Source organism: Schistocerca piceifrons, chromosome X (genome assembly GCF_021461385.2).
Source record: "Schistocerca piceifrons isolate TAMUIC-IGC-003096 chromosome X, iqSchPice1.1, whole genome shotgun sequence".
NCBI lineage: Eukaryota > Metazoa > Arthropoda > Insecta > Orthoptera > Acrididae > Schistocerca > Schistocerca piceifrons.
In genome coordinates, this window is record NC_060149.1 from 445,495,382 (window position 1) to 445,517,214 (window position 21,833).

At 44.2% G+C, this 21,833-nt stretch overlaps 1 pseudogene; it reads left to right on the top strand.

Annotated features, from left to right (window-relative positions):
* The first annotated feature begins 10,150 nt into the window (after nt 1-10,150).
* LOC124723286 lies at nt 10,151-10,268 on the top strand (annotated as a pseudogene).
* Nucleotides 10,269-21,833: the final 11,565 nt, after the last annotated feature.

Here is a 21,833-nt window from a genome sequence, read left to right on the forward strand (position 1 = left end):
GCCTGAGGATGGTCAAGTGTGATTTTGAAATCAACAGTAAGACAGCAATACGAAAGCAACGAATTTAACCAGGCAGTGAGTATGCTAGGAAATGTATAAGGGGCATTCAAACGAAAACGAGACATATGGAAGAAAAGTAAGTAAACTATTCATTATTTCAGAGCTAATCGCTATAATTGTAAATACATTTGTCCCACTGTCAGACGAGACGGTCAGTGCTTTCATGGAAAATGTGGTCGTCTACGGAAAGATGATTGTCCACATGAGTGTACTCAGGCCCCCTCACATGTGACCATGGTTGTTTCGAGAACGCTGCAGAAGTTTCGCATAGAGGCCCTTAAACATCCTCTCTACAATCCCGAACTCTCCTCATGCGGTTTCCATATTTTTGGGACCCTGAAGAAAGACATTAGTGACCGTCGATTTGCTTCGGACTTAGACATGCAAGCCACGGCACAATTACGGTTCCGTAGGCTACCGCAAACATTTTTGCATGAAGGTACTGACCGTCTTGTCTCACAGTGGGACAAACATATTAACAGTGATGGTGATAAGTTCTGTAACACATTCATGTTCAAAAAAACAGAACACGTTGAACGACTAGACATAGGACGTTCATATTCACAGGACATGTACTTTACTATCTTCTGCAGAAATGATTAGCATTTGAACCACGTCGGCCGGCGGGTTCAAGGTCAACATCGATATCGCGGCGCAACAGTACCTACCGGTAAAATGTACCTGCGGCTCTCGTTATCGCTATAAACCGAAGGTAATGGATCAGTGTGACTTGAGAAGACGTGCAGGATGCCTTGCAGATGTATGCGCGAACCGTACCGTCAAATCAGTGACTTTGAAATAGGCCGCATTATTGGCATGAGAGAATGTGATGCATCCATCCGGCAAATTGCTGCTGGTGTGGGACGGAGTGATTCGGCAGTGTAACGGGTGTGTGCAGAATGGTTCACCGAAGGCCTTAGAACACAACGAGATGGTTCAGGTCGCACCACCCAGACCACCCCTCGAGAAGATCGACACTTCATCCGGATGGCATTGCAGGACAGATATGCGCCCTTCTCGGCTCTGCGGCAACAGTGGAACAATGGAACGCATCGTACACTATCGGGGGTGACACTCCGTCGCCGTTTATTACGGCACGGATTATGTTTCCGTCGTCCACTTTTGCGCCTACCTCTGACGAATATGCAGAAACACGCTAGACAGCAATGGAGTACTGAACAACATGACTGGGGACAGGAATGGCATCAGGTAGTATTTTCGGACGAAACCAGCTTCTGTTTGTTTGAAAATGATGGCCGCATTTTGGTTCGCCGCAGACAGGGGGAGCGGTATCACAGTGACTGCATTCGCACGAGGCCTTACGGTGTGGGATGCTATTGAGTGCAACCACAAATCGCAACTGTGACCAGTGCGACCTACGCGAATGACACCATGCGACCCGTAGCCATATCCCTTCTGCACAACACAACAGCCGCCATTTTTCAGCAAAACAATGCACAACTGCATGTTGCAGCACGAACACGTGCCTTCTTCGTGTCACAGGATTTCAGCCTTTTGCTCTGGCCCGCCAGATTGTCTCCAATCGAAAATATGGGGGATATGGAGAAACGATGGGTGCAGTGCTGTGACCCAATGCCAAACACCACAGATGAACTTTGGATCCAGATGAATGCAGCATGGATGGCTATACCACAGGACGCCATTCGCACCTTATACGCGTTCATGCCATCATGCAAGGACCAAGTTACCAGCTCACATGGCAGACCCTACGCCTACAAGGCGACAGGACATATGCTGAACCGAGGTGACTGAAATGCTAATCATTTCTGCGGAGCATACTAATGTACATGTCCTGTGAATATGAACGTCCTGTCTCTAGCCGTTCAAGGTGTTGTTTTTTTCTGAACATGAGTGTAATAAACAGTTTACATACTTTACCTCCATCTGTCTCGTTTTTGACTTCCTGTTATAACACGATTATACTTTTCGTATGCCATTGGCAAATGTTTACACGTTACAGAGTTTTTTTTCTACTTCACAGAATCGAATTAGAATCTGAGGGCAGAAGAAATTATGATTTATGGAAGGAAGTCGGAATGAAAAGCTAAATTCCCTGGCGTAAATTAGAAACCTGTCAACATCGTCTTAGGGATATACTATTGGCCCATTTTTCCCTGTAAACGAAGACGTTAAAGTCGAGAGGCAGCCTTGTGCTACTAGAGAAGAACGATTGTGTGCCATTCACCTAATCTATTGTTTCCATAGACAAAATTACAGTATAAAAGCACACTGTATTTGACACGCGATATCGTAATTTGCTAATGTTCTTTTCTCAAATTAGAGGAAGTTAAGAAATGACACAAATAAAAGCTTGAAAAAGATAAACTGTAGAGTAAAATATTTTTTTATACACTACTGGCCATTAAAATTGCTACACGAAGAAGAAATGCAGATGATAAACGGGTATTCATTGGACAAATATATTACACTAGAACTGACATGTGATTACATTTTCACGCACTTTGGGTGCATAGATCCTGAGAAATCTGTACCCAGAACAGCCACCTCTGGCTGTAATAATAGCCTTGATACTCCTGGGCATTGAATCAAACAGAGCTTGGATGGCGTGTACAGGTACAGCTACACATGCAGCTTCAACACGATACCACAGTTCATCAAGAGTAGTGACTGTCGTAATTGTGACGAGCCAGTTGCTAGGCCACCATTGACTAGACGTTTTCAGTTGGTGAGAGATCTGGAGAATGTCCTGGCCAGGGCAGCAGTCGAACATTTTCTGTATCTAGAAAGGCCCATACAGGACCTGCAACACGCGGTCGTGCATTATCCTGCTGAAATGTAGGGTTTCGCAGGGATCGAATCAAGGGTGGAGGTACGGGTCGTAGCACATCTGAAATGTAACGTCCACTGTTCAAAGTGCCGTCAATGCGAACAAGAGGTGACCAAGACGTGTAACCAATGGCACCCCATACCATCACGCCGGGTGATACGCCAGTATGGCGATGACGAATACACACTTCCAATGTGCGTTCACCGCGATGTCGCCAAGCACGGATGCGACCATCATGATGCTGTAAACAGAACCTGGATTCATCCGAAAAAACGACGTTTGGTCATTCGTGCACCCAGGTTCGTCGTTGAGTACATCATCACAGGCGCTCCTGTCTGTGATGCAGCGTCAAGGGTAACCGCATCCACGGTCTCCTAGCTAATAGTCTATGCTGCTGCAAACGTCGTCGAACTGTTCGTGCAGATGGTTGTTATCTTGCAGACGTCCCCATCTGTTGACTCAGGGATCGAGACGTGGCTGCACGATCCGTTACAGCCATGCGGATGAGATGCCTGTCATCTCGACTGTTAGTGATAGGAGGCCGTTGTTATCCAGCATGGCGTTCCGTATGACCCTCCTGAACCCACTGATTCCATATTTTGCTAACAGTGTCGCGATACAATAGAATCGCAATCGCGATGGCTACAATCCGACCTTTGTCAAAGTCGGAAACGTGATGGTACGCATTTCTCCTTATACGAGGCATCACAACAACGGTTCACCAGGCAACGCCGGTCAACTGCTGTTTGTGTATGAGAAATCGGTTGGAAACTTTCCTCATGTCAGCACGTTGTAGGTGTCGCCACCGGCGCCAACCTTGTGTGTATGCTCTGAAAAGCTAATCATTTGCATATCACAGCATCATCTTCCAGTCGGTTAAATTTCGCGTCTGTAGCACGTCATCTTCATGGTGTAGCAATTTTAATGGCCAGTAGTGTATAATAAAAACTAAAAAGTAAACGTTCTTCTGTTTAGGAAATGTATTGATCGTCGTGGCTCAAAGATACAGACATTCAAACGTCAACTGCCGGTTCTTACTCACATTAGGAGCGGAACTGCTGAAATGCACAGTACAAGTCTGTGAGTCGCCCACAAGCATTCGTCACGAACAGCGTGGCTGACCTCAGCCGCCCGTTTTGGACAACTTGTAATTAACGCCGTCTTCTCGTGTGCGTAACATTAATGTCTTATGGGATGAATATTGTTCTCAGTACGTTCCAGACACGCATCTTCCACATCATCCTCACGTTGTCACTGTCTGATATTTGTTTCATTTATTTTTAATGTATTTTCATTCTTGTCCAATCTTGGACACTTTATGGCTAGTTGCAGAGTAGTCAGTGATCACATATTTCCTTTCTCTATTTCATCAATATTTTCATCTTCCTTTGCGCTTATTCCAGAACAAGACAAGCAGACAAACAATATGCCAACAGCCTTACTTACTGTGCTACTGCGTCAGAATCTAGAACTGCACCGTTTCACCTGTGGCCGTATCCTGCATGAAGAACAGTTTAATGCAATTGTTTTGAACTAATTACTTGTCCCGGAAGTATTAAGGAGTTTTTATGATAATTCCACACATTCTCCGAGATATTTTCTGTTTTCATCCTAAACGACTTTGATGTTAAAGAAATGCAAAGTCAGTGTTCATCATACAATGTGCAAATGGCAGTGATGAGGTCAGCTGTCCTGTTCGTGTCAAGTGCTTGTGGGTGCGGCGTCGATTCTTATTGCGCAGTTCAACAGTTTCCCCGCCGAGTATGAGTAAAAAAAAATGACTGAGCACTATGGGACTTAACATCTGTGGTCATCAGTCCCCTAGAACTGAGAACTACTTAAACCTAACTAACCTAAGGACATCACTCACATCCATGCCCGGAGCAGGATTCGAACCTGCGACCGTAGCGGTCACGCGGTTCCAGACTGAAGCGCCTAGACCGGCACGGCCACACCGGCCGGCGAATATGATATGAGTAATATCCGGCTATTGACGTTTTGATATTTGTACTTGAAACTATGATAAATTGGCTTCATCGATTCAGTAACGCTGTTTAAATTGCTAGAAAAATCAGTTGTAGGTAGTGCATACCGGCCAGTTACATTTATTGATGAATCCAAGGAAAAAGTAGTGACCTTAAAAATGATATCAGGCACAGCGTTCTTGTACAATGTATTCAGTAGCGTTGATCAACAGTTTCTGCCCACAACATACCAGTTTAAGGGAGGACTTTGAAGGAAGTAAAACGCGCAGTATTATGTTTTTAGAGATGTTAATGGAAATACGATGGATTTTTTCCTTAGAGGTAGCCGATTCGAGATCGGTGATGGAAAAAGAAAACATCATCACGAAATGTAGTCGGCACGGAGAGTACTGGTGTCTGCATTAAATTCGAAATGTCTTCACAGTTTCTTATGGAGATAAGGGTTAATACACTGACGACACCATTTCGTCAACGGACTTCTGGCAAGACATCTAGTGTTACTCGAGAGGCTTTATTCTAAAAACATGGCAGATTCACACCCGTCACATAATCGATTTGCTGGGGGTAGCAAATGACAAAGCAAGTCAATGCAATGAGCGAAGTGTGTGGTGTACGATCTCGTCACTGTACCTTCTTGGTAGGGGAATGTGGGTCAAAGTGGCTACTCTAAGAGAAATTGAATTTTCAGCATAGCATGATTGTTGATGAAAGCTTGCCGCTTAAGCAGTCGTCACACGGGACGAGGCAGCTACCGTTCGCGTGGACGAGGATGGGAAATCCAGCGTCACGAGAGACAGCGCAGTCGGCACATGGGACGAACTGATAAAAGTGATTTGCGCTCTCAGCTCTCACCAGCGGCAATGGCTGCTTTATTTGGCTCGCAAACCACGCAGTTTGATTACGCAAATGAACGCGCGGTAAATGCTTACGTTAGCTCTATTAAAACGCACATTTTCTCGCTGGTCCATATGCTAGTATTGTTGTTCTGTTTGTACTATACATAAACGAAAACTTCAACATCAATGAACACGTGACAAGACGAAAACGAAATATACATGTCCAGTTAGTATGGATATCAGCTTATAAAACTTCACCAAATCGGACAAACTCACTCCTGAGAGAGAGAGAGAGAGAGAGAGAGAGAGAGAGAGAGAGAGAGAGAGCATACTTATATTTACATAACTTCGAATATTACAGAAATTATTTCTATTAATTTATGAAGGAAGCCTCAGAACCTATTAAAATGCTCGAAGGTGAAAAAAAAAAAAACTGAATACAACAGGACACGAACCCGATACCCACTGTTTCGTAACGTGGTGCCCTTACCAGCTACATTACGCCGATGATCTGCTATGAACGACCATGTTTTTTCTGTTGCACTCTTCTGAAAGCTTTAACCACCAATAAGTTATTGAAATTTAATTATAACAAATCCTACCAAAAACGACAGGTTTTTGATGATTATTCAATGTACCGTTGCCTTAAAACGGCGTACTTAAATAGAACTTGATCTGTAACAAGAAAATACACAAATATTTTAACTACCAATACGACGTTTCTGTCATTTTATTACAACAGATAGTACCAATAACGATGCGGTCTCGAGGGTTTCGATGTGCTTAGAAACAGCGTATATTCAGAGGGCGTAATTTATGACACAGAATCACGCAAGTTCTGCTTCTGACGTAGAGAGAGTTTTTGCTTCCTATTGGTTCTACTTTACGTGGAACGTTGCCGAAATATCGCATAACTTATTGTGTTTCACGTCACGGAATTGCACTGCCAGTATAGATTGTAAGTATAAAAATGATGCGGTATTTTGTTTCGCTCTGCCAGCTGAAATGCTAATCTCCGTTGGTCGTTCAGTGTAAATTCATAACAACAGTTCTCCCTGTCAAAAATATAACTAAGGATTTATTGTTCTTGTTCTTCATTGAACACACTCGTTACGCTTCCCATAATCCCTTTATCAACTACCGTATCTTCATTATTTTCCTGTAACTTTAATTTTCAGTGTGTTGCATGTAAAATTAAATTGCTTCCCTGCTGTAAAAAAGGGCATCCTATCATTCTTAATTACCTCAATCGGATTTTCTATCGCAAGAGGATCCCATGCTTGTTGCTCTAATCCCTGGACATATTTTCAAGGCATCTTGATGCTCTAGCATCTACAGCAACACCTAGTGACTGCAGCAGACCGTTTTCCAACAGGATTTTTGCACTGCGAAAAATAGAACAGACACAGTTTTAATTTGCTAGCAGACCTCTCTTCCGGCCGTTGTCAGCTTTAGTGACTGGAGCCGCTACTTCTCAATGAAGCAGCTCCTCAATTGGGCTCATAAGGGGTGACTGCATCTCGGTTGCCAACAGCGCTCGGCAGACCCGGACGTGGTCCCGGCGGGGGTTCGAGTCCTGCCTCGGCCACCGGTGTGTATGTTTGTCCTTAGGATAATTTAGGTTAAGTAGTGTGTAAGCTTAGGCACTGATGACCCTAGCAGTTAACTCCCATAAGATTTCACATACATTTGCAATTTTTTTTTTTTTTTTTTTTACCGCGAACGGTCACCCTTCCAAGGGCAAGCCAAGTCAACTAGCGCTTCACTTCCGTGATCTGACAGAACCGGTGTTACCACTTTTTTATTTGTTTACTTTTTACCACTGCGGCAAGGCCATAGGCATAAGTGAGATAACAAGAATAATAAACACTGAAGAGCCAAAGAAAATGGTACACCCACTAATACCGTGTAGCGCACCCGCGAGTGCGCAGAAGTGCCGCAACACGACGTGGCATTGACTCGACTAATGTCTGAAGTAGTGCTGGAGGGAATTGACACCATTAAGCCTGCAGGGCTGTCCATAAATCTGTAAGAGTACGAGAAGGTGCATATCTCTTCTGAACAGCACGTTGTAAGGCATCCTAGATACACTCAATAATGTTCATGTCTGGGCGGTTTGGTGGTCAGCGGAAGTGTTTAAACTCAGGAGAGTGTTCCTGGAGCCACTCTGTAGCAATTCTGGACTTGTGGTGTGTCGCGTTGCCCTGCTGCTGTTGTCCCAGTCCGTCAGAATGCACAATGGCCATGAATGGATGCAGGTGATCAGACAGGATGCTTACGTACGTGTCACCTGACGTCAGAGTCGTATCTAGACGTATCAGAGGTCCCTTACCATTGCAACTGCACTCGCCCCACGCCTTTACGTGGCCTCCACCAGCTCGAACAGTCCCCTGCTGACACGCACGATCCATGAATTCATGAGATTCTCTCCATACCCGTACACGTCCACCCGCACGGAACATTTTGAAACGAGACTCGTACGACCAGGCAACATGTTTCCAGTCATCAACGTTCCAATGTCGGTGTTGATGGGCCCAGGCGAGGGGTAAGGTTGTGTGTCGTGCAGTCATCAAGGGTACAGGACGAGGCCTTTGGCTCCAAAAGCCTATATCGAGGATGTTTGTTGAATGGTTCGCCCGCTGACACTTGTTGATGACCCAGAATTGAAGTATGCAGCAATTTGCGGAAGTGTTGCACTTCTGTCATGTTAAACGATTCTCTTCAGTCGTCATTGGTCTCTTTCTCGCAGAGTCTTTTTCCGGCCGCAGCGATGTCGGAAATTTGATGTTTTTTCCGTATTCCTGATATTCACGGTACAATCGTGAAATGGTCGTACGGGAAAATTCCCACTTCATCGATACGTCGGAGATGCTGTGTCCCATCGCTAGTGCGCCGACTATAACACCACTTAAATCTTGATAATAGCTACTTTTCCTGCCCTGGTCACCTTACCCCACCCTCCCTCATTCAAAACGTCATTTCAGTAGATATTCAGAAAGAGATACCGACAGTAAAGGAAACTTAGAAGTCGAGGTTAATCGTAGCTCGAGCTAGCTGCGGAACCTCTTTGATACTGAACCGAAATGTCATATAGGAATTATGGCACGGAGTGTCTGTAGAATAGAAGGTTCTACGTCTCTTAAAGAGTAAACCAGTGTCGTTGTTCTGAGGGGAATGTCATTACAATTGTTTTTTATTGAACTTCCAATCATGTATTCCCCCTGAAATATTAAACTTTATATGTCACTTGAGCTGTCTAAGCGTTCATCAATAAGAAATAAATTGTCCATAAAATGAATGACAAGCTTTCTACTCTAAGTTGGTAAAATGACTGCCATATTAAAATGTCTTACTAAAAATAGCGCTCTTTCTACGTGCAATATTTTTATTAATTTGATTTATTTTAAATTTATTTTCCTTCTGGTACTGAGCAAGATGGGGCAGTGATTAGCACTCTGGATTCACATTCCGGGTACAACAGTTCAAATTCGTGTCCGGTCATTGTGATTCAGGTTCTTCGTGATCTCTCTAAATCACTGCCGGCCGTGGTGGTCTAGCGGTACAGGCGCTCAGTCCGGAACCGCACGACTGCTACGGTCGCAGGTTCGAATCCTGCCTCGGGCATGGATGTTTGTGATGTCCTTAGGTTAGTTAGGTTTAACTAGTTCTAAGTTCTAGGGGACTAATGACCTCAGCAGTTGAGTCCCATAGTGCTCAGAGCCATTTGACCCATTTTCTAAATCACTCGGGGCAAATGGCAGGATGATTCCTTTGAAAGAGCACGGCCGATTTCCTTCCGCATCCTTGCAATAATTCAAGATTGTGGTCGGTCTCTAATGACCTCGATATCGACGGGACGTTAAACCCTAATATTCTTTCCTTCCTTTCCTTTTGGAACCATGTTGGACACGTTGCAGCTATCTGCAGGGAATTTTGCAGTCATGAATTTCCTTTCGTTTATCTCATCAGTATTTTTTCTAATTCCTGTACGATTAATCTAAAGCAAGACTAAAAGTAGAATAGGTTAAAAGTTAGGATAGTAAACAGCTGAATTTAAGATAGGAGACTGAAAAAAAAATCATAAGCATGCCGTTACAACTGTAGCCGACTGATAGTAAGAGAGCGTTATGGAAATACCAGCTGTCAACGAGCGAGGTGGCGCAGCGGCTAGCACACTGGACTCGTATTCGGCAGGTCGACGGTTCAATCCTGCTTCCGGCCATCCTGAATCAGGCTTTCCCTGATTTACCTAAATCGCTTAGGCAAATGCCGGGATGGTTCCTTTGAAAGGGCACAGCCAACTTTCTTCCCCATATTTCCCTAGTCCGATGACACCGATGACCTCGCTGTTTGGTCTCGTCCCCCAAATCAAATCAACCCAACCAGTTGTCCATCGGAATCATTATAAGAAAGATGATTTTTTCCAGGAAGCATTATTGAGTAAGTATAAACACCCAACAGCCAACGTCCTTGCTACAGTGGTAACACCGGTTCCCATCAGATCATCGAAGTTAAGCGCTGTTGGGATGGGATAGTACTTGAATGGGTGACCATCCGGTCTGCCGAGTGCTGTTGGCAAGTGGGGTGCATTCAGCTCTTGTGAGGCAAACTGAGGAGCTACTTGATTGAGAGGCAGCGGCTCCGATCTCGTAAACTGACTTACGGCCAGGAGAGCGATGTGCTGACCACATGCCCCTTCATATCCGCATTCAGTGACGCCTGTGGGTTGAGGATGACACACCGGTAGTCGGTACCATTGGGCCTCCCAAGGCGTGTTAGGACGGATTTAGTTTTATGAACACCCAATATCGAACCACGTTATAGCCTGTGTCATAGGTATCGCGGAATGACTCTAAGATCAACATAAGAGGGATCAATGTCGGTGTAGAACCATACAATAGTCCATTTGCTCTAATCGTAATCGAAAGTGAAGAAAATATATATCTACAAAGTGCTCTCCGATACGCTATAGGTAATGGCTTGGGGAATATTTGCGCAGATGTAGATATACGATTCCCATAACGAAGCTACGCTCTCTTAATAAATCTGTTAGTGAGATCGGGTTGCTACTATCAACACTGAAATCGGAGAGCACTTTCAGCTCCACATTAGATTCTTGAGAAATTGGTGCGGAGTGGTGACAGGACAAGACAGGCTTAACCGGGCTGATATCTGGGAATATTGTTAACTCCACGGTTCTTTAACCATTGTTCACATGCAAGCAATCGGCAACCAGACGATGAAGGGTTTTCACACTTTGGAGAATCATTTATCCTTCACGCACTTCGAGGGCGTGCTGAAAAACAATGCCTCCGAATGTTTTATGTCAAAACTTTCAAAGCGTTTTAAATAAAGCAAAGGATATTAACATTCCACACGTTTAATCTTCTTGGCTACATATTTATTTCACAGCACAGTCACACTGGCAACTAACGCATTTCCCCCAACGAGAGACTAGTTTGTTGATAGCGTCACTATAGAATGTTTGACTTTGTTGATGGAGCGACAACTTCACCTCTGCTTTCACCTTTTCATCACTATCAAAGTGAAGTCCTCGAAGGTATTCTTTAATTTCTGGAAACAAATGAAAATCGAATGGGTTCAAGTCGAGACTGTAAAGACAATTCTCGATGACAGTAAACTCAAGACGTCGGATTGTTGCAGATGTCACTTCGCTCGTGTATGTTCTGGCGTTGTCATGCTGAAGGAGAGGGTGGTCCATATGGGGACGAACTCTTCGAATTCGAAGCACGATTGCAGTACGCTGTTCATCACCCACCGATATAGTTACGCTACACACCGCCATGTTACACGCTACAATTCGGAGCATTCGAGAGGCGGAGGGGTGCAGATATCTAGACATGATTAATAAAGATGTAAAAGTTAATAACGTTTGTTCTACTTAAAAAGCTATAAGAATTTTCACATAAAAATTCAGAGGTATTACTTTTCAACACGCCCTCTTAGATTAGTCTATCATAATGACAAAAAATGACACTACTAAATGTCTGAGTAAGCGCTATCTCAAGCAGGAGTTCGCTGAGTTTAGAGCATCCATCAAAATAGAAGACACACCACGTGAGTGTCAAGTGTGCTTACGTTTCAGCTGGATTACTTAAATGAATATTTTTGCTATTAGTATGGATGAGTATGGATTGAAATAAAGACGGAAGTAGCAGTTTGGTTTCGGCAAGCATAGTAGCTAGGAGTGAGGCGGCATTAAAGTCTCCGTTGAGCGATGAAACACACTCAAAGAAACAGACTTTTTGTAGCTTGCTGTCTTTCAAATAGACTAACTCTGTTCATCATTGCATTAATTGTCCATACTTATTTAAAGTCTTTGGTTATATGAGTGACAAAAGATAAGCACCATCTCTTCCTCCCATTTGACATAACTCTCCTATCATTTACATAAATGGAGAAGTGCAGCTGTCGCTAACGCACAAGATGATTACAACATCGCAGTGGGTGGCATTATTTCGTCTCTTTTACAATGGAATTAGGAAACTGTGGTTGTTTATGGTACAGAAGGCAAATTAAAATAATTTTCTTTCACGACGCGTTTTACGGTCTTTCACCCTCGTTTCCGAATCTGTGTATATAAGATTTTTGAAAGAATTATAAGCTGGTAATAATCTTAGACTTACAAGACAGATATACAATCTCTGGACTGTTTTTGGTTGCTGCTTATGCTCGATATTAAGCGATGCAAACGTGTGTACTTTTCATTGGAATATCTTAGTTATCGTTTACAATGTATGACTTCAGAGCAATACTCCGCTGCTAGGTCACTATACCACTCTGTGGTATGTCACGTAGTCTACTACCACATCTTGTGAAAGATTGTATTGGTGACGATTAACATTGTGGCACAGAACAAAATTCATACTGTGCACTACGATCTACACGACATAACTAAGTTGCCAGGCGGGTAGCCTACAACATGTGCCTGGCTACCGCACGAGCTGCAATACATCGTGCTCCATGGAGCACACGTGGAAGGACTTCGCTTAAGCCAACAGCACAGACTAAACTGTCGTTCTACATCGGCACTTACCAGCTGTAAAACAAGATTCCCAGGCGCTAGTCACAGATTCATAGTTGTCCACATTATCAGTAAACTTGGAAGTTCACAAATTGCCTCATCTATGTCTCCGCCTGCATGATTCCTGTGAAATTCACCTTACAGTGTTACACATCGTGAGAGAGCAGAATGGGGCGCTCCGCGGAGCTCACGGGCTTTGAACGTGGCCAGGTGAATGGGTGTCACTTGTGTCATACGTCTGTACACGAGATTTTCACACTCCTAAACATCCCTAGGTAAACTGTTTCCGATGTGATAGTGAAGTGAAAAAGTGGAAGGACTCGTACAGCACAAAAGTGTACAGGCCGACCTCGTCTGTTGACTGACAGAGACCGCCGACAGTTAAAGAGGGTATAATAGGCAGACGTCTATCCAGACTATCACACAGGAATTCCAAACTGCATCAGGATCCACTACAAGTACTATGACAGTTAGGCGGGAGGTGAGCAAACTTTGATTTCATGGTCGAACGGCTGCTCATGAGCCACACATCATGCCGGTAAATGCCAAACGACTCCTCGCTTGGTGTAAGGAGCGTAAACATTGGACGATTTAACAGTGGAAAAACGTTGTGTGGAGTGACGAATCACGGTACACAATGTGGCCATCCGATGGCAGGGTGTGGGTATGGCGAATGCCCGGTGACCGTCGTCTGCCAACGTGTGTAGAGTCAAAAGTAAAATTAGGAGGCGGTGGTGTTACGGTGTGGTCGTGTTTTTCGTGGAGGGGACTTGCACCCCTTGTTGTTTTGCGTGGCACTCTCACAACACAGGCCTACATTGGTGTTTTAAGCCTGCCGAAGTGGCCGAGCGGTTCTAGGCGCTCCAGTCTGGAACCGCGCGACCGCTACGTTCACAGATTCGAATTCTGCCTCGGGCATGGATGTGTGTGACGTCCTTAGGTTAGTTAGGTTTAAGTAGTTCTAAGTTCTAGGGGACTGATGACCTCAGATGTTAAGTCCCATAGTGCTGAGAGCCGTATGAACCATTTGATGTTTTATGCAGTTTCTTACTTCCCACTGCTGAAGAGCAATTCCGGGATGTCGATTGCATTTTTCAACACGATCGAGCACCGGTTCATAATGCACGGCCTGTGGGGGAGTGGTTACACGACAATAACTTCCCTGTAATGGACTGGCCTGCACAGAATCCTGACCTGAATCCTATAGAACACCTTTGGGATGTTTTGAAATGCCGACTTCGTGCCAAGCCTCACCGACTGAGATCGATATCTCTCGTCAGTGCAGCACTCCGTGAAGATGCCGGCGGAGGTTCGAGTCCTCCCTCGGGCATGTCCTTAGGGTAATTTAGGTTAAGTAGTGTGTAAGCTTAGGGACTGATGACCTTAGCAGTTGAGTCCCATAACATTTCACACACATCTGAACATTTTGAACTCAGTGAAGAATGGGCTGCCATTGCCCATGAAACCTTCCAACACCTGATGAACGTATGCTTGCGGGAGTGGAAGCTATCATTGAGGCTAATGGTGGGTCAACACAATTTTGAATTCAGCATTACCGATGGAGGGCGCCGCGAACTTGTAAGTCATTTTCAGCCACGTGTCCGCAAGAGTTTAGGCCTTCGAAAGGAACCATTTTAATTGTCCCTTATACTATCCTGTTGGAATGTGCCATTTGGTACCCTGGTCATGAAAGGTATGATAACAGAGTGTACCGTTATTACTACACACTGGCGAGTATTCACTCTCCCGTCAACAATTACCAAATCTGTTCTATTGTCATATCCAACAGCTCATTCGCACCATAATTCCATGAGTTTGAGAGGTATAGATCCCTAGAATCTCTGCTTCTTGTGACCTTTCACCTGGTCGTCCATCGACAAGATCTGACCGCAAAAAAAAGAAAAAAACACTACACTCATCACTGAACACTAAGGAATATCAGTAAATGTAGCAGTTAGTTTTGGCTCTACACCATGGAAGTCTCTATTGTAGGTGTTATGGTATCATCCGTAACCCACAGGTGGCGACTCGATCTGAAGCCAGTTTTTAGTAATCTGTTCCCCACTATTTGTGGTGGAACTCCGCTTGAAACCTCTGTACGGATTTTCGTCTCATGTCACCCGTCTGTTAATCAGAGCCAGATGAATAATCCTACAGTCCTCTCATTGTGTAATCGTTCTGGAAGAATATATGACCACTTTGTTGTCCCGAGTCCTTCTCGTCACAATTCGTAGTGTGGTCATCACGCTACAGCTAACCCTTTGTGCGTCCTGTCGGGATGATGCTTCCATGTTCCTGATGCGAATGATACGATAATTCCAAAGTCCGAAAGACGGCGATAGATGTCAAGTGCACGTTTGCTGGACATGCTGTGCTGTGTTGTCCACCTGAAAAGTTCCAGTAACGTTAGACACACTCGATAACCGTCATGTACTCCCATCATTCTTCATTTACTCTGCTGGGTGCAATCGGAAAGTTTCCGTTCGAGAGTGTTAATACAGCGTATACGCAACGTTGCGTGACTCCGATACGGGTATACAAGCACCGACATGTGGGCAAGCACTTTGTGTGACATTCGTGTCTTTCCGACGTGCGTGTGGTAAATGCGAAAACGCCTAGCGATGTGCACATATACAGATGGCGGTAGTATAGCTTACACGAAATGTAAAAAGGTAGTTAATTGGCGGAACTGTCATTTTTACTCATGTGATTCATGAGAAAGGGTTTCTCACGTGATTAAGTCCTCACGACGAAAATCAACAGACTTTGAACGCGGAATGGTAGTTGGAGCTAGACGCATGAGACATTCCATTTCGGGAATCGTTAGGGAATTCAATACTCCGAGATCCACAGTGTCAAGAGTTGTCGAGAATACCAAATTTCAGGCATTAACCCCCATTATGGACAACGCAATGGCCGACGGCCTTTATTTAACGACCAAGAGTAGCGGTGTTTGCGTAGTGTTGTTACTACAAACAGACAAGCAACACTGCGTGAAATAACCACATAAGTCAATGTGGGAAGTGTGACGAACGTATCAGTTAAGACTGTGCGGTGAAATATGGCGTTAATGGGCTATGGCAGCGGGCGACCGGTTGGAGTTCTTTTGCTAACAGCACGACATCGCCTGCAGCGCCTATCCTGGGCTCGTGATCACATCGGTTGGACAGTAGACTACTGGAAACCTGTGGCCTCGTCAGATGAGTCCTGATTTAAGTTGGTAAGAGCTAATGGTGTGGTTCGAGTGTGGCGCAGACCCCACGAATCCGTGAACCCAAGTTGTCAACAAGGTACTGTGCAAGCTGGTGGTGGCTCTATAATAGTGTGTGCTGTGTTTACATGAATGATTGAGTTCTAGTCATGTTCAGCTATTTGAAGACCATTTGCCGCTATTCATGGACTTTACATTTCCGAGCAAAGATGGAATTCTTATAGACGATAATGCACCATGCCACTGGACCTGAGTTGTTCGCAACTGGTTTGAAGAACGTTCTGGCCAGTTCGACTGAAGAATCGTACAACCCACATCGCCCGAAATGAATTCCGTCGAACATTTATGGGACATAATCGAGAAATCAGTTCGTGCACAAAACCCTGCACCGGTAACACTTTCACCGTTACGGACGGCTATAGAAGCAGCATGGGAGTTCCGACGACATGCTGAGTCCGTGCCACATCGAGTGCTACATTACGCCGGGAAAAAGGAGGTCCGACACGATATTACAAGGTATCCCGTGACTTCTGCCACTTCAGTGTATATGGGTCAGCATGTCTGTCGAAAACCGCCGTTGCGGTATAATGCGCCATGTTCCGTGCTGGAACGCACGTCCTCATTTCGCAGATGAAGTAACACAAAAGTTACGCCAAACCAAGTGCGAGTAACTCGAGCCCATGCCCTATAGTCCTGATCCCTCCCCATGGGATGGTCGCGCCCTCGGGACCTTAAAAATGGCCTCGAAATATTGACGATTCCTGTCGGAAAAGGATATGCAGCAGACAGTTACGAACGTTTTTGCGCGGCAGGACATGGTGTTCTACCAAACGAGTATCTTCAACCTGGTATGTCGGTGGGATGTTAATGCAGTGTTCACAGTGATTTCTCTTGATTGGCATACCGATTCTGGAAGCGTAAGGCCTTCGAACGGAACCTTTTTGATCGCGCGTTATAAGTAATAAACTCTCATAATGGTGAGTTTTAAATCAACGTATCTGAGAAGTAGAGTTCTGCATGAGCGAGTAAGCGAGCACAAAATACGAGATGGGGAGAGCACACCCTAACTAGATAGGCTGCCCGCACTAATCCTTGTGACCGAGCATAGATGCCGTGACCGAATACGTAGCACGTAACTTCAAACACATTACACGTGTCATTATCCGTGTGAGACTGCAGCCAGTACGGGCTTCGCATTTGTGGTGTGTCTCTGACTGTAATCACGCAGCGCGAGGAAGCCAGTGCAGTAAGACGTAGGATTGAAACTGATGTTTAAACATTGAAGAAACGGGAAGGTCTAAAAATCCAAGTATGGAGTAAATTTCTGTTGGGTGTAGACGAAAACAGTACGTCTATTGGGTACGTATCGTGCATAAACTGCTCCACTTAATGAATAGCTTCGGTTCAACAGTTGGATGGAAAATATGTGGAAAAGAGATATAAGTGGAGAACTGATGAGGGAAGGATGGTTGGAGAATGGAATTAACTACAACTGCGTCAGTATTAAAGCTTCATCCCTTCCCCTTCACGGATGCAGAATTGGATGAATGGCTGCTTGTACGCCTCTGTGTCAGCTGCTGTTAGCTAACTTTATCTTCATGATCACGAAGGAGGCTGGAGACTATCGAAGTTTCCGACTTGAAAGACGGCTCCTGAACTTTCCTAAGTAGATTTCTGCGAGATGAACGGCGTCTTTCTTTGAGTGTCTGTCCGTTACGGTTTTGGTGAAATGTTACAGTGGAGCGAAAACAAAACTCCTTAGAAATTACACAATGGATTTTTGTTGGAATTTCCTTAGCCAAAAAAAGTGGGAAACGGGCAAATGGGGTATCGAACCGATCAGTGTGTCGGTTCGTTTCGCAAATAAATAAATAAGGAAATTAAATGCTTAAAAGTAATCAGGGTAATTAAAAAATCTTAATTAGCCATTTAATTAGTGATTTGACAGAACACTGAAATATTTCACGAACAGCGGCTGGTAGCTCCGTAAATGAAGTGTCATAATGTCCATTTCTTACGCTTAGCTATTTTGCTCATAAAAAGTTACATCAGTACATTATTTTAAACTGTCAATAAAAACGGTCAAATGTTTTATATTACGATTTGTGCAAAAGTAAGAAATAATATAGATTAGAGAAACATTTGAAGGGCTTTTGGATGACCATCGAAATCATGTGCACCAAATAAGGTGCCGATTGACGTTCAACTCATAAACTTACGTTCATACTCCTACATATTTGAATGAGGTGACTGACTCTAGTTGTCAGACATTAATCCTGTAATCAAAGAATGCACGTTTTAAATTAAGGGATAATTGCCGTCTTCCCAGCAGGCTGACATTTATTTGAGATCTATCTGGATGTTACAGAAAAATTTCCCGAATGAAATTTCCTCATAGACAAGTGCAACATCTGCAAAGCTTCTGAAAGAGTAACGCTGCGGCGTTAGCCAGGCGTGGAACGGTTGCGGGGCTAATGACTGGGTTAACGCGCCAATCTCACAGGAGCGGGCTGTCCTCTCGATGTCCTGCGTGGTGCTGGGCCAGTAGGAGTGCCACCTTCTTGGACTTCATCCTCCAGTGGCGGCAGGATGACCAACCGGCAGTCATCTTAGATCGGTGTCAGCAATCAGTACTCCCTGTACCACCTGAATACTGTTTTTTATGGAATATTATGTGCGGAGTTCTGGAGGGAACTGGAACGGGACGCGTTTCAACCAACATTTTCGAATGTATTTTATAACTTGTTTGAGGATTAGGTCCTTAGCTGTACTCTTCGTATTTACGTATGCAGACACAAAAGGTTCTTGTAGTCGGTTTGGAAAGACGTCGTCTACATCAAGGTATAGTGTTTCATAAAAGTCAAATGTAGGATCTCGTCTCATAGGTAGTCTTTATAGGGCATCAGCGTTAGCATGTTGTTCTAGTGGCCGATAGTGAACTGAATAACTGAAATTGCTAAAGAAGAGAGACCAGTGTGGTAAGCGTCATGCCGTTTTTTTCTGGAAGGCGGATCTTAGAACTGTACAAGGAAATTAATGGTTTATGGTCCGTTAAGAGGTGAAATTTTTTGCCACAAAGAAATGTATGGACAGATGACTTTTTTTTGTAAAACACCGTTACTGCACACTTACCGCGCGAAAGAATGTGCTGCTTGCTATAGGACTGTAACATTTGCAATGTCTGCTGAAGAAACGGATAACAAACCTGAGAAGAGGCTTCCTCATGCACAGCAGAAACTGGTGAACTGGCATTAACAAAAATCTTGTTTTATTTCATTGTTGATCCTTACTGGGAAAGAAAACTTCTGCTGTTGCTCGCTGAAAGGGTTCAAATGAGGCTGTAGCGTGTTTAGGCTGCTGCGTCGTTGTCGACGCGACGCGGTACCACTTTTGCAAACTTCCACCACATGTCCTTATTTATAGTACTGCACACAGTGCGTTTCCCTGTACTGACACTGACTGCACTTATGTTTAGCAGAACAATCTGGGCACCCAGGATACGGCTTCCTGCTGTTATTATAGCGAGGCTAGACAGAAGGAAAACTACGTAATCACTATGAGGCTGATTGATTTTATTTAATTTTTGGACTTTGTCCCTAAATGGACGAGATGGAAAGAATGAGAAAGATGAATTCATTGAAGGGGGCCAATCACACTCAGTATGGTGTGAATGGGAATGCCGTTTTACGAAATCAACCTCACTTTCATCAAAGGTTTACAGTGCTGCATTCAATATTTTAGAGGTTTTACAGCAGACACGCTGTTTTTCTCAAAACAGTGCTGCGCTTCATCTCATATTTCAAAAGATTTTGCTACTGTTAACATTTCCTCGAGAGTAGGGATTGTTCATTTCAATACAAGACGACAAACTTATTCAGCGGGTGTATTCGTAATTGCTACAATAATTCAACGAAAGATTGTTAGCAATTTTGATTCTCACACAAAACTCAAAAGTTGCAGTTTTATGACTGATTCAACTGCTTGCGCCAAAGAAACAATGCGAGTATAACTGCTAAGACACGTGTTTGCTGCTTGGAATGCTTATAATCTGTAGATTTCACACAAATATAAATAGTTAGCAATTTGTGTAGAAGGCACAGTATTTGGGGTTATTACAGGGCAGAAAAATACTCTGTTTAGCAACGTCTGCTATGCTCCTCGTCTCGAAGTGGAGCTCTAGACATCTGTAATACGAGTCACAGACTTTCTCTTCTGGATTAAATAGTGCAAATTATGCTGACGGATGCTGTTGCAGCCTGATGAGCTGCTGCGAAATGTGGTATAAGCTTTTGCTGGCGTTGTTGTTTCAGAATTTGCTATCGCAATTCTACTTCTCGTACATGGCGTTTCATCTCAAGTTTGAGCTGTTGCTTTCGTTGTTTTTCTTCTGCCTGCTGGTGCATTAGTTGTTGCTACCACAAGTTCATGAATTTTGAACCAGTGATCACTGAACTTAGTCGTCCTCGCACATATGCTAAGTTTGAGTCCTCGTCACTAATGTAACACCTGATACAATGCAGTGCACTCTTTATTACGCAGATTCAGATGGATCCACTGTAAACACTGCACAATTGCCAGCCGGAGTGGCCGAATGTTCTAGGCGCTACAGTCTGGAACCACGCGGCCGCTACGATCGCAGGTTCGAATCCTGCCTCGGGCATGGATGTGTGTGATGTCCTTAGGTTAGTTAGGTTTAAGTAGTTCTAAGTTGTAGGGGACTGATGAAGTTAAGTCCCATAGTGCTCAGGGCCATTTGAACCATTTGAACTGCACGATTCACAATTCCAGTCCGCGTCGGGCCGTCGTACATTGTAGAACACATCGAAAGAATAATCCAGATAGCCTAGGGTCCAGCAAACCCTTCAGTAATTAGTAGAATAACAATCCAGACTAGTCCAGTTGGTATCCGGTAAGCCGCGCGGGATTAGCCGTGCGGCCTGAGGCGCTGCAGTCATGGACTGTGCGGCTGGTCCCGGCGGAGGTTCGAGTCCTCCCTCGGGCATGGGTGTGTGTGTTTGTCCTTAGGATAATTTAGGTTAAGTAGTGTGTAAGCTTAGGGACTGATGACCTTAGCAGTTAAGTCCCATAAGATTTCACACACTTTTTTTTTGTATCCGGTAAACATCTAGGTGACGAGTGTCTGTTATAACAGAGGTAGAGACGTAACCACAGCAAGATTGGAAGTGTCTTGCAGTCGCCCTGAGGACCCCTTTCATCTCCTGCTTTACGTCAATGGCCATGCCCACTGGCACCTGTTACCGGCTGCCAGAGCAGTTGTCGACAGCGGACATCAAAGTGCATCAATCTCACCGTGGGATGACGGAGATATGAACTGTACACTTTCCTTTTGAGATGATCACAGAAGAATCCATACGACTGAGATCGGTGACCTCGGAGGCGAAAGAAAACTCTGTGTTAGGCCAGTTCATCTTGGACCATATTGGTGGATTAGACGTCGTTTTGAATCTGCAGCAAAATGTCCCTGTACCTATCATGTATGTACCACATTCCCCAATTTTGCTTAAGATGAGGTAAGCCATGGATAAATTTGGGCACGGTTAGATGGGGTCCTAATTGAAAAGTTTACACTTAACATAAATTTGCACTAAGTAGGACAATATATCATTCTGAAGTCAGTGTCGGCTCATAACCCCACATTGGTAACTCTCTCGCGAATGGCTTGTTAACATACCTATGTTTACTTGAATGTTTTTGCTTCTATTATCGTATACTTTCACATGTCAGTTTTTGCTGTTAATTGTGATCTACAATGAAGTATGTAATAAAATACTTACAGTCATGATTATAGATAAGTAAATGCAGGTTGGTGCTCTACTGCATTTCAACAACGAGGTTCGTGAGCTCTTGGATAGTAAACTACTAGAAC